Consider the following 14,375-nt stretch of genomic DNA (forward strand, 5'->3'; position numbering starts at 1 on the left):
TCAATGGACACGAGTTTGGGCGAACTTCAGGAGACAGTGAAGGACTGAGAAGCCTGGTGTGCTACAGGTCATTGGGTCTCAGCAGTGGGACACGACCTAGTTACCGAACAACAGCAATAAGGAGATAGAAAAGTAAAATCTAATTCAAGCTGAAAGAGTAGTCAGTCCTCCATATCTGCAGGTTCAAACAAAGATTGAAAATATTTTTAAAAAAGGAAAAGAAAACAACCCTTCGGAAAGTTTCAAAAAGCAAAACTTGAATTTGCCATACACCAGCAAGTATTTACATAGCACTTACATTTGCATTACGTTATATACTACAAACGTGTACATATTATATACATATGTACAGATTAAATACATATTAGAAGCCTGGCATGCTACAGTTTATGAGGTCACAAAGAGGTCAGAAACGACTTAGCGACTAAACAATAACATTATAAGTAATTTAGAGATTATTTAAAGTATATGGGAGTATGTGCATAAGTTAGATGCAAATACTGTACCATTTTATACAAAGGCTTTCTTACCTGAGAGTGTAAAAGAACCAATGCCCCACAGATACCAAGGGTGACCGTACTTTGAGTCTAATCAAGGAGATGGATAAATAAGCACAAAACACCACATCAGGTACTACAACACAGAGAAAGAGAGAAACAAAAAAGCTCATGAAACACAATGGAAGGAACAATTTTTGTGCAAGCTCAGTCAGTCAGTCATATCTGACTCTTTGTAACCCCATGGACTATAGCCCTTCAGTCTCCCCTGTCCATGGGATTTCCCAGGCAAGAGTACCGGAGTGGGCTGCCATTTCCTTCTTAAAACAATGTGACTGCCTGCCAGCTGAGTCCAGTACCACATTAAGAAAATAATACAACATGAACAAGTGGGGTTTATCCCAGGAATGCAAGACTGTTCAGTTAAGAAAACCTTTTCATATATAATATAGTCATTAATCTAAGCTGAAAAACATGGTTTTCTACACAGATGAGAAATCTACTGACAGAATTCAACACCCATTCACAATTCAATAATCAAGGAAGAAGGAATTCAGGGAGACATCTTCAACACGATACAGACTTTAATCCTACAACCATTATCTTATTCAATAAGTAACAGAGGCATTTCCATTAAGACTAAGAACAATGCAAAAACCCACCATCTCTGCTACTATTCAACACTGAACTAGAGGTATTAGCCAATCCAAGGAGATAAGAAAAATCAATTATAAGATAGGTAAAGAAGTAAACATTCTTTTTGCAGATCATATAATAGTACACCTGAAAAACTCCAAAAAATCAATGCTAAAACTAAGTAAAAAATAGAATAATTTAGGATTATTAAAAAAAGTAGGATTATTATGAAAAAGTAGGATATAAAATTAACTTACAAAAGGAGTTTTGGGTTAACATATACACACTACTGTACATAAAACAGATAATTTTTGAAATAATATTGAAAAGTAATAATCAGAGGACTTAATGGCAGAGAAAAATCCTATTTACAATAACAACAACAAAGAAGATTAGATAACTTAGGAGTAAATTAAACACCACATAAAGTCTATATGAAAAAACTGTTAACACGTAACTGCTAAGACTGAGCAACATAAAGGTGTGCCGCATTCTTAGCCAGACATCATACATGCACGCGTGCTCCGTCACTTCAGTTGCGTCCAAGTTCCTGTGACCCCATGGACTGCAGCCCTCCAGGCCCCTCTGTCCATGGGGTTTCCCCAGCAAGAATACTGGAGCGGGCTGCTATGGCCTTCTCCAGGGAATCTTCCTAACCCAGGGACTGAACGCACATCTCTTGCATTGCAGGCAAATTCTTTACCACTGAGCTACCAGGGAAGCCCATGATGACATTAAAAGAAGTAATTTCTTCCTTACTTAATTTACAAATTCAATGCAAGAAAAATATATAACAAGTTAAATTATACAGTTAGACAAGTTACACTCCAGTTGATACGGAAAAGTCAAACACGCAATAATAGCCAGGAAAACAATGGAAAAGGAGCATCACAAGAGGGCTGATCTGTCAGACACGGAAACAGACCATGAAGCGTCTGCAGTTAAAGCAGCAGGGCAGGAGCACAAGAATAAGCAGAGAGGCCAGAATAGAAGCCGAGCTAGGCCACACACACACACACATTCAATGCGTGACAGAGGTGACACTTTAAACCCCTTAATTACAGATGGACTAACCAATAAACAATACCAGGAAAATCAGGTAGCCATTTGGAAAAATACAAAATTAGATCCATATCTCACACCACACACAAGAATAAACTCCAAATGAATTAGGAATCTAGATATAAAGAATGAAAACTCAAATAAATTGCTAAAAGAAAACATACATGAGTTGTACTTTAAATTTTCTAATTCTAAGAATCTAGAGACAATTTTAAAAACTGATAAATTTGACTAAATAATTTTAAAACTGAATAACCTAAGTGTTAAAAAGACAAAAGACAACTGAAAAACTAGGGAAATGCTTATAACATACGTTACATCATTGCATCTGGTCCCATCCCTCCATGGGAAATAGATGGGGAAACAGTGGAAACAGTGGCAGACTTCATTTTTTGGGGCTCCAAAATCACTGCAGATGGTGACTGCAGACATGAAATTAAAAGACACTTACTCCTTGGAAGAAAAGTTATGATCAACCTAGATAGCAGATTCAAAAGCAGAGACATTACTTTGCCAATAAAGGTCCATCTAGTCAAGGCTATGGTTTTTCCAGTGGTCATGTATGGATGTGAGAGTTGGACCGTGAAGAAAGCTGAGTGCTGAAGAATTGATGCTTTTGAACTGTGGTGTTAGAGAAGACTCTTGAGAGTCCCTTGGACTGCAAGGAGATCCAACCAGTCCATTCTGAAGGAGATCAGCCCTGTGTGTTCATTGGAAGGAATGACACTAAAGCTGAAACTCCAGTCCTTTGGCCACCTCATGCAAAGAGTTGACTCATTGGAAAAGACTCTGATGCTGGGAGGGGTTGGGGGCAGGAGGAGAAGGGGACGACAGAGGATGAGATGGCTGGTTGGCATCACTGACTCAATGGACGTGAGTCTGAGTGAACTCCGGGAGATGGTGATGAACAGGGAGGCCTGGCGTGCTGCGATTCATGGGGTCTCAAAGAGTCGGACACGACTGAGCGACTGAACTGAATTGAACATTAGGTTAATAGTCCTAACATAAAGAACTCTTAAAAACAAAGGGAAGAAAACAAAAAAACAGAAAGCAGGAAAAAGACATGAACAGACAATTCACACAAAAAAGGTTAAAATAGCCTTTAAAATATATAAAATGATCAAATTCACTCGTGTTAGAGAAATTCAGGTTAAAACAACACTGAGATACCATTTCTCATCTATTAGATAAGCAAAATTTTTTAAAGAACAAAACATTCTGTTCCTGAGGATGTGAGGAAACAGGCACTCATGTACACTGCTGATGGGGATACAAATCTGTACATTCATTCTGGAGGGAACTTCGGCAATGCCTGACAAAATCACACACACACTTACTTTTGAACCCAGCAGTCGATGGCAGCCCACTCCAGTACTCCTGCCTGGAAAATCCCATGGACGGAGGAGCCTGGTAGGCCATGGTCCATGGGGTCGCGAAGAGTCGGACACGACTGAGCGACTTCCCTTTCACTTTTCACTTTCATGCATTGGAGAAGGAAATGGCAACCCACTCCAGTGTTCTTGCCTGGAGAATCCCAGGGACAGGGGAGCCTGGTGGGCTGCCGTCTATGGGGTCACACAGAGTCAGATATGACTGAAGTGACTTAGCAGCAGTCCATTTCTCGGAATAAATCCTGGGAATACATTACCAGAAATATAAAACTACACACACACTGCCGCATTCTTCATAAATGTAAAGTACTGGGGGAAAGGTACCTAAATGTCTACATATAGGAAGGTGACTGACCAACCTATGGCACACCCAGACAATGGAGTACTGTACAACTGTAGAAAAAAATGAAGATCTCTATGATATGCAACACTTTCCAAGACACAGTGATGAGTCAACAAAAGCAAAGTTCAAAAGTACCTACAGATATGCTGTCTCAATGTAAGAACAGAAAGGATACCTGAAAATAGATGCTTCTGTTCACTGGAACAAAAATAGAATAAACCAAAACCTACAGAGGTAGGTTACCTACAGGGAAAGGGGAGAAAGGAGCGCAGAAGACTAGGAAATGGGAGCAGGGAGCAGGGATAAAGAAAAAGTGACATTCCTCTGAATATTTAGCTTTCAATAATTCTGACTCTTAGAACCACAGTAACTTTGAGAGAAATTCAAATGGCATAAAATCGTAATAAATGAAACTAACTGTATTAAACAAGAATAACCCAGGAAACAGAAGGGGGAAACGAGGATGAGCCAAGGGAGGAGGAGGAGGAGAAAGCGGAGAAAGGGGAGGGGAAGAATGGGGGGCGGAGACAAGGAAAGGCAGGACAGAAGAATATCCTGCCTGGACGCTATGAGGCTAAAGACAGAGAACTAGACACAAAGCTATTAATACAGTATTTCTCACAGGGGTACACGTTAATAATTCCCAAACTACTTTATGTGTGCAACAGAACAGAACAAATATGTGAATAGAATGTAGGTACTAAAAACTTAAGTTTCTCACTGTGGGAGGAAAAATTACAAAGAAAGGAGAAATGCTAAATAAGCACTGTTGTACTGGACTGGAAACAGCTCTCGGTATTGTTTCTAATATATGTGTGTGTATCTGTGTATACATGCTATACACACATACGCATGTACGTACTGGCCTCCTAGCTTTGTCCCCTGGGTAGTAAGTGTTGCAGACAGATATTAAAATAAAAGGGCAAAAGTTGGAGGAGAAACAGAATTCACATAATCTGCAATTATCTCCTATAACTACTCAACTGAAAAAAGAACAACTGTAAATGTAGAACTCATAGTTCACAGTAAAGAAACTCAGCAGACCTCTCTCAAAGTGATTAAGCCATCACCAATAGTAAGACACACCAAGAGCATAATCCCTAAGATGCTGAGCTGAGGACAACATCATTTTTGCAGTATTCGTCCCCTAAATGCATAAGTTCAGTCTGATGATGAGAAAACACTGGACAAACCCAAACTGAGGAACATTCCAGAAGATACTTGGCCAGTACTTTTCAAAAGTGACATGGTCATGAAAGGCTAGGACAGTGTGAGAAATGTACATTTTGAAAGAGACTTTGGAGAAATGACTAATTTCAATGCGGTTTCCTAGACAGGATCCTGAAACAGAAAAAGGACAGTCAGTTGAATATTTGGTAAAATTCTAATAACAGCTGTAGTTTAGTTAATAATATTATACCAATGTTAGTTTCCTATTCTTGATAATTATGTTACGGTTATGTGAGCATCAGGGGAAGAAGGTAAGAAGTATAAGGAAACTACTATTTTTGCAAGCCTAAAATCAGATCAAAATAAAATTTTTTTAAGAACAGTAAAGAAGCCTGACCAAAGTTAGAGGAATCACCCTCAGACAGAAGGAGGAAACCTGCTCCAGAGAGGAAAGAATCAAAGTCGGAAGGAGCCCACAGAGACAGTGACGCATGGAATGGAAAACAGAAGAGAGCCAGGGCAGCTCTTTTTTGCTGTCTGCTCCCGTGTATGAACCAGTAGCACCAAATGGGAAAACATATCATCATTACACAGCTCAGAAGACCAAATGATAGCTTTAGAATGGGGGCTGCTTACCGGAATGACCACACCATGGTTAGAAGTTTGGAACTTTCAGAGGCAAGAGGAGATCGAGACTGAGCTGACAGCTGAAAATGGCTTGCTGAGGAAATCGCCACAAAAACCCCTGAACTACACAGTCTGGAGAAACTCTGTGGTAAACACATCCATGTCCTGGAATCATGGTACACCCTAACTCACAGTGACAGAAGCGCCTGTTCTCAGAATCATTCCAGATCTTGTCCAATATATCTCTTCATCTGGCTATCTATCTGTGTCCTTTAGCATACCCTTTGTTATTAATATATAATAAACTGCTAAGTATTAAAAAAAAACTCCTGGCAGATAGGGAAAGGGGGAATCAAATTTCTGAGAATTACAGAGACAGGTACTATGTCTGTGTTTCATTCATATTATTTAAATGTTCCAACCTTCCCATTTTTTAGAAGTTCATTTGTTCATAACTTTAATAACTGGCAACACTGGGAATGACAAGATTTAAAAATAATGACATTCACTAAACTTACTGTGACAATCACTTCATGATGCATGTAAATCAAATCATTATGCTGTACAACTTAAGCTTAGACAGTGCTTTATGTCAATTATACCTCAAAAAAGCTGGAGGGAAAAATAAAACTTACAACTTTGGGAGGGAAAAGTGACTTGCAATTTGTGCTGTTTAAGATATATGTTTTCTGATCTTTACATGAATTTAAAGTTATAGTTAACAGTGATCCTCAAAATGATACATCATTATTTCAAAACTACCATCAACATTGAAGCTTCATAGCCTGGTTTATACTAGATGCCAAAAATATCTTGTCATCTCTGGGGTTCTACTTCTATAAATTGACCAGAGTGTTCATTAACTAATGAGTGTAAGAACCAGTGACCTATAAAGTGAATTACTAATTAGCATCCGTAAAAATGTATAATTAATATTACATAAAGTTTATACTTCATCCCACTGTTTGGAGTTGCTTTTAATTTATTATCACAATCACATTTTGTTTTCTACAAACTGAATGGACCAGTTCTATATCTGGGCTTTCCTGATGGCTCAGTGGTAAAGGACCTGTCCCAATGTAGAAAAGTTTAATGAGGGAGAATTCAATATCCTACAACTGTTAAATGCATTCAGGATCTTTCTCAGGACCCAGGAAAGAGAGGACAGGAAGGCAGAGACCTGCCAGGACCCTGGAAGATAAAAAGAAACACAAGACTCCACGGATACCAGAAAAGAAAAAACTGCATTTACAACTGCCATGATGCTGAGGAGCTAAAGATTTAGAAGTACAATACTAAAGAAAGGAAGGTGAACAGAGATTATAACGTGAACATTTCAAATTAAGGTACTCACATATCACAGAGCATCTGAAAAGGTGTGCTCAAGGCACGGGAAAGCAAATATAAGCACGGCAGACATAAACAGGATACGCAAGCACAGCATAGCAGAATGAGAATTTACATTTTTGGAATGAAAATAGGTATGCTATTACGAAATCTGAAACAAAATTCACTTGAATAAAATACATACAAGCGGTCCAAGAAACTTCTTGAATCTTTATGATGAAATACGAGTCTCCAAAGAACTACCTGAAGAGTCATTCTCTGTAGATTATGCTAGTGAAAAAGTTGGGGAAGTGCTATAAATGATTATGAACTACCTGAAGAGTTATTCTCTGTAGATTATGTTAGTGAAAAAGTTGGGGAAGTGCTATAAATGACTATGAAGGAGCTCTGCTGGGGCTCACTGACAGTGCTAGTGAGGTAGGTAACAGAAAAGTGAGGGCAGTCAGTAGCAGAACCTGGGCTTGCTTTGTCTGAACTTGCTTTAACTTCTCTAGACAGAGTACGTCACTGATTTCAGAGACTGGTTACTGATTAAAAGAAAGTGGCTCTATTTCTTTTGCTCTAGATAGAATCTATTGAAATATATCTATCTTTTCTTGTTCGTGGATAAATAAAAGAGAATGGTTAAGATTTATTTTTATTTCATAATTCAATATTAATCTTTAAGTTGCACTGACTGGTTTACAATAAAAAATTATAAAGCTAAAAACTTAGTTTTCTTAGTCAAAACAATCTAAAATAGTGTGTAATTTTTTTTTTTAATGACGATAGCTTCCTTAATCTACAAGGAAAATCCTTTTCCCAAGAGTCAATGCAAATGATGTTGAACTCAAAGCGGTTTACCATACAATATGTTCAAAGTATATTACACTTTCTTTCGTAAGTAGAATAATCAAATAAGATTCAAAAAATCATATATATATGTATTATACTGCTGTCTTTATCTCAATAACTATCTGGTATCTGTAAAAGCTATGTTGTTAGACACTCATTAGTCCTTTTAGGTAGTAATAAATTCAGTTCATATTGCTCATTAAGATAAACACACAGTCTAGACAATTCAAAAACAGAAAACTCTGACAAAATATAGTTAATTCTCAATTATATATAGTAATGAGAAACAATTTAAAAATCAACATAACAGAGATTCAACTATTTTCATCCTCATCATTATCACCAACTTCTAACCAAGCGACAAAATTAACAGTTTGGAGAAGTCTTTTTATTTGCCCCATTCAGACTGTGTTACAGCAAAACTAATGAGAAGTCAAATGTTAAGACTCTCAAAGCTAAATTACTCCCTGAAAAGAAACCTAGTTGTAATAAACTCTAAATTATTCAGTATACTGTGGCCTCATTCTTCACAGATGGCTAGCTAAGGTCCAGAACACTAGCAGTGAAGTGAAGCAAGAGAATTGGAGAGTTCCTTTAGTTCTGTTATTAATTTCCAAAACCGTATAAAATAGACCACTCAATATTCACAGGTAATTTTTTCAATGGGAAAAAGCTCAGAGTAAATAATCTAAGAAGCAGTTCAGTTCAGTCGCTCAGTCATGTCCGACTCTTTGTGACCCCATGAACCTCAGCACGCCAGGCCTCCCTGTCCATCGCCAACTACCAAAGTCCACCCAAACCCATGTCCATCGAGTCGGTGATGCCATCCAACGATCTCATCCTCTGTCGCCCCCTTCTCCTCCTGCCCTCCATCTTTCCCAGCATTAGGGAACAGCTTAGTAATATGGATACACGTGGCTATATAGAAATAGATACAGGATGCTTGGGGCTGGTGCACTGGGATGACCCAGAGGGATGGTACGGGGAGGGAGGCGGGAGGGGGGTTCAGGATGGGGAACACGTGTACAACCGTGGCAGATTCATGTTGATATATGGCAAAACCAATACAATATTGTAAAGTAATTAGCCTCCAATTAAAATAAATAAATTTAAAAAAAGAAATAGATATGTATAGATATGTGTGTTTACATGAATCAGTGCATATTTCTTAGAAGCAACCCTAGCAACAGTGAGCACACACAGTGCCCAGATCTCGGTTTTTAATACCATTCTCCAATAAAGGGCACTGGAGCTTCTTGGAGAAACGGCTGATTCTAGGACTGGGGCAGGATATATACAAGATGAGCCTGGAGCATCTCGTACTGCCGGAAAGAAGAATGTGCTTTTTAAAAAAACCCCACCAGAACAGAACAACAAAAAAAGTCTCAAAAGAATATAAGAACCAACTGAAAAAGCTTCTAAAGGCCAACGCTGGAACAATATGAGCAACAAAATTAGTAAATAATGGATTATATACTATATTACCATATAAAGTAAGACTGAATTTTATGCAAAGTATAAAATACCCAAGAGTCAATCAATATTTATGTAAATAAATGATTGAATAAATAAATATGAGAAAAGAGGCAAATCTCCTTCGCAGAAAAATCCCCCAAATTTACGTACATAGCACGCTTAAGGAGGTAGAAGATAATACCCCGCGCATTAAGAGTGTGTTTCATATAACGACTTTTTTCTAAAAAGTACAATATAAAAAGTGGAGGGTAACTTTACAATGTACAGAGCTGACGCTGTCAACAGCCAGGTGATCAAAGTTAACATCAACAACGGTAGGCAGACTGACAGTATCTATTCTTGATCCAAGAACTGCACTTCACCTCAGTGGTCTTTCTCCCCAAGCACGTTACCCGGTTGAATAATGAGAAAAGAATCACACAAACCCCAACCGAGGCACAATCTACACTCACCCGCTCCCGTGCCCCTGCCTGGAGAATCCCATGGACAGTGGAGCCTGGCAGGCCATGGTCCACGGGGTCGCAGAGAGTTGGACACGACTGAGGCAACCGAGCACGCACGCAGCACTGTAACCGCCTGACCTGACAGCCCCAAAACTATCACCTGTCGTCAAGAACGAGGTGTCCTCGCGAGAGACTGCTAAGAGGGCACATGACAACTAAGCTCTGGATTTATTCCAGGGTGGAATCCTGCAATAGAAAAAGCACGTTCAGAGAAAACCGAGGCATCTCCACACACATTAGGTAATGATGTATAAATACTGGTTCACGAATTGCCACAAATGTGCCATAGAACGTAATATGTTGACAATGTGGGAAACTGGGAATAGTGTACACAGGAATCTGTACACTATTTCTACAATAACTGTTAAGTCTAAAACTATTCTAAAATAAGTTTACTATAAAATAATCAAAGAATATTGTGCTCTAGTATCATATAATATGTATTGTTTTGTTAATATTAATACAAACTTATGCTATTAAAATATTTTCATGCACTTGGAAAACACAATATAACTGGCAATTTAACTGTTATATTTATAAATATTTATATTTAAAATCCTATATTACAAAACTCCATGAACTGAACTCTTTCATACTATCAACTTGGAAATTCAATCAATAGTTAGGTGTCAGGAACTGAGACAGGTCCGTGGGAGTCAATGAGCCAAGGAAAATAAGATGCGGCTCCTGTGTGCATGGAAATGGAGAGAGTGGAAGAGAAAGACAAGCACACAATCACACATGTAAACGCACACTGCAACTGTGGTGAATGTGCGATGTCACTCTCATCGCGGAGGTTAGATTATGTGCTAAAGAAGCAAAACTTCAGTTGAGGCGTGAAGGATAGAAGCCAACAAGTGAAACAAAGTAAAGAAAGAGTGGTCTAGACAGGGAGGAAAGCGTGTGCCACAGCCGTGTAACGCAAGGGCAAGACGAGTGCAAAGGACTGGTGACGGCCAGCGCGGGCGAAACGGAGAGCTGCGGCTGGAGGGCCAAGCGCTGTTATGGAGCTTTGTTTTTACCCAAAAAGCAATGAGAAGCCGTAAAAAGACTGGGAGGGAGGAGGGAAGAGTTGACAGTCAGATGTGTGTTTCAAAATAAATCACTGTGCCTTTAGGACGGATAATGAATTAGAGATGATCTGAAGGAGAAGTGGGTAAGCAAGAAAGAAGGCCACTGTAGAAATTTCAAGCAAGATACGGTAACAAAGGAAAGCGGTGGTGGTGGAAGTGGGAAACACCAGACAGATTTAAGAGATATTTGGAAAGTGAGACTAATAAAAACTTGTTGACAGACTGGACCTATCGGGGGGAGGCAGTGAAGGGTCACTCCTACCTTCCGGGAGTTTCGAACTGGAAAGATAATGGAGTCATTCACTAAAATAAGAAACAAAGAAAGAGGAAAAAACATATTGGGGCAGGGGTTGGGAATGAGGGAGACATCAGTTTAGTTTCAGACCTTGTATATGAGATATCTTTAATATATTCCAGAGACATGCCAACTTAAAGATATACAGACCTAGAGCTCAGAGGAGATAGAAAACACTCACATCCTTAGAAAAGCTGACATCTTTATCCTAGAAAAGCAGCTAACCATAATCCCCCAACATCCAAGGAAAATATTAGACTCTGACCATCTGGATTTAGTTAAAACAAAAAGCTGAGAAAAAACATATTTCATCAGCTAAAATAAAAACTACACAGCACGCGAAACAGATATTTTTTAAAATCTTATTTCAATGGTATATTTATTATGTCACCAACCATATAGTATTTTAAAGTTTCAGCAGGGCTGGCCAATGTCTTTGGAAATATTCAACACCTGCGCTGGGCAATTAAGTGGAGACTACCCCCCCTATTGTATCTTAACTAATTTCAACAGCCACATGTGGCACGTGGCTACTCTGTCAGCAGCAGTTCAGGGCTTTCTCATGAACTTCATCCAATCCCCAACATCTACTTTGTGAATTAACTGACAGCAGGTGTGAGGGATAGAGGGATTAAAGAAGTAGACTCTTCCATTCCATTTGCTCATTATCTGAATTTTTATTTCAAGAATATATCTTAGTTGTAATGCTGAAAATATGCTTAATTTTACAAGTAAATAATACACTATACAGAAAAATGAGGAAATACAGAAAAAACAAAAATAATCTATAAACGCACCTTTAAGAAACAATCTACAATTTACATTCAGTCAAACGTGAAGAGGATCTACATTTTTAGCCCTTTTGTTAGAAGGAGCACCAACGGCTCCAGTTACTCTGAGTTTGATCACAGTTCTCTTCTCCCCCGTCCCCATCCCCAACACTTCGGAAATCCTATGAGAAAGCCATCAGGTCTAGAACTCCACTTCAAGGCTGCCAAAGACAAACAACAGTCCTCTTGCTTACCTCCCTTTCACCACCATCACCCTCTGCCACCAATGTCTCACACTTTAACCAGAAACCACAATGTCACAAACTCATTTAGTCACTACAGTGAAAGAGAGTACATGCTTTGGAGTCAAGCAACTTTGTGAGTCTCCTTTAATTAGTCCAATTCGTTGGACTAATTACTTCTACTGGTTTCTACACCTATTTCCTTATTTAACAGAAAAGACGACTACCTAAAACACATAAAGCATCTATAAAGCACAATGCCTAGCCTGTTATGGACTTCTCCATCCTGGTGCTATCCTAGATGCTTAATATAGAGCTCCGAAACAAAACACAGAGCCATCCTAGAGGTTATATTCCCCTGGCTTAAGCCCAGGGACTCTTTCTACCTGGGATGTGAATTCCTGATCTATCCCTTATTAGGCACTTTACAAAGTACTTTACCAGAATACCATATTCCTCTTCTCTTGGACAAAGCTTTTCCAACCAACGTGCCAAGCATGAATTATGGATGCGCTGAAATACTGACCGCCCCGCGCCCCCCAACTCCCTGGCCCCTCGGCTTTCAGGGAGCCAGGGAGTCTGCCATACAAATAATCATTTTGTGTGTGCCACGACGCAACAAAGTTTGGAAACCTCGCTCTTGCACACTGTCTCGCGCTGGCAGAGAGCTGGGGCTGGCAGCTCCCTTCCTCTAGACGACCTGGGCCTCACCACCAACTCTGTTGTTCTCACGATTCTGCTTCAGAGACAGTGGCGCCACAGCCCTCCCAAAGGGCCCCAAAGGATCACGCCTGAGCATCGAGGAGCTGTGAGTCCAACGCCACACAGATGCACAGAAAGGGAAGCAAAACTCTCAGGCGACAGGACGGCAGAGATGCTACCAGATTCTCACAGAGCATCTGAGCGGTTTCCAGCAGTATCTGCCTATAACCATTTTAAGGCAGAAGTTTAGAAGTAATGGAGGAAAGATGAAAGAGAAAGTCACAAAGGAAAGAGAAAACGAAAATGTGTACTTTTGTAGAGAACAGCTGAGGATTTGTAAGAGCTGTTCAGTGGCCTCCATGACTGGCTGAAGTAGGAGACACTAAAGAGAACAAGATTATTTTCAAGTTCCTTTGTTTTAGTCTTTTTTTTCATACTTCCTAGAACTAATGCTGGTGAATACCTGACTTTTAGACCGTTAGAGTCCCTAAGTCGTCATCATCCATATTTCATAGAACTACTCTTTCCAGTCTGTACATTATCATTAGTTTTTCATCCATAACCATATTCTCTTAAATTCTCTATTAAATTTACTTACTCCATCCTCAATTTACTCCTTATCCCATCCCAAATCCATCATTCTGGAATGTATTTACACCTCCAGACTCTTACAATGCTAAGTCTATTACTTAAAAGCCTTATTTTCACATTTCCCACTCCTCATATGTCATCTCTCACACACACACAGACTTATATCTACCCCATAGGAAAACTATCAAATAACGCTCCATAGGCCTCCTCCAAATTCATTTCTTTTTGATATGAAATCAGGTGTTCAATTGTTGAAAATAAAGGAAGAGACCTTCTTAATGTCTGAGAGAAAATCAGGTGAGATACCTCCAACTTGTACCAGAAAAGATGTAAAGAAAACAGGCTAGCAGCAGTCTGGAGCAGTTGTCGTCTGGATTCGGTAGCTCAGTCTGGATTCAGATAACCCAGGTTCAACCTGGGCTCCACCAGTGTAATTCTGAGCAGATGAGCTTCAGTTAGCCATTTAGTTCCAATTTCTTTATCTGTGTGCGTGCTCACTCAGTCGTGCCCGACTCTTTGCAACCCTATGGACTGTAGCCCACCAGGCTCCTCTATCCACGGAATTCTCCAGGCAGAAATACTGGTGTGGGTTGCCGTGCCCTCTTCCAGGGGATCTTCCCAACCTTGGCATTGCGTCTACTGCGTCTCCTGCACTGGCAGGCGGGTTACTGACCACTGCACCACCTGAGGAGCCCCTCTTAATCTACAGAAATGAAAAGCTCAGCTGAGTTACACGGCTGCTGCGAGGGTGGGATGAGGGGGGTGGTCACACAAAGCACCCAGCACGATGCCCGGCCCACAGCAAGCAGACAGACG

General features: G+C 39.7%; 1 protein-coding gene across 18 annotated transcripts in view; it reads right to left on the minus strand.

Moving 5' to 3' along the window:
• Positions 1–14,375, minus strand: part of ARFIP1 (ARF interacting protein 1) — a 140,038-nt gene that overhangs the window by 122,965 nt on the left and 2,698 nt on the right. For 6 of the 18 annotated variants that reach the window (XM_069556682.1, XM_069556680.1, XM_069556673.1 and 3 more), the window contains one exon: positions 531–633. The exons of the other annotated variants lie outside the window; for them this stretch is intronic. The gene's annotated coding sequence lies outside the window, so the exon portion shown is untranslated. The remainder of the gene's footprint in view (positions 1–530; positions 634–14,375) is intronic. 18 annotated transcript variants of the gene reach the window in all.

This window comes from Ovis canadensis, chromosome 17 (assembly GCF_042477335.2).
Source record: "Ovis canadensis isolate MfBH-ARS-UI-01 breed Bighorn chromosome 17, ARS-UI_OviCan_v2, whole genome shotgun sequence".
NCBI classification, from domain to species: Eukaryota; Metazoa; Chordata; class Mammalia; order Artiodactyla; family Bovidae; genus Ovis; species Ovis canadensis.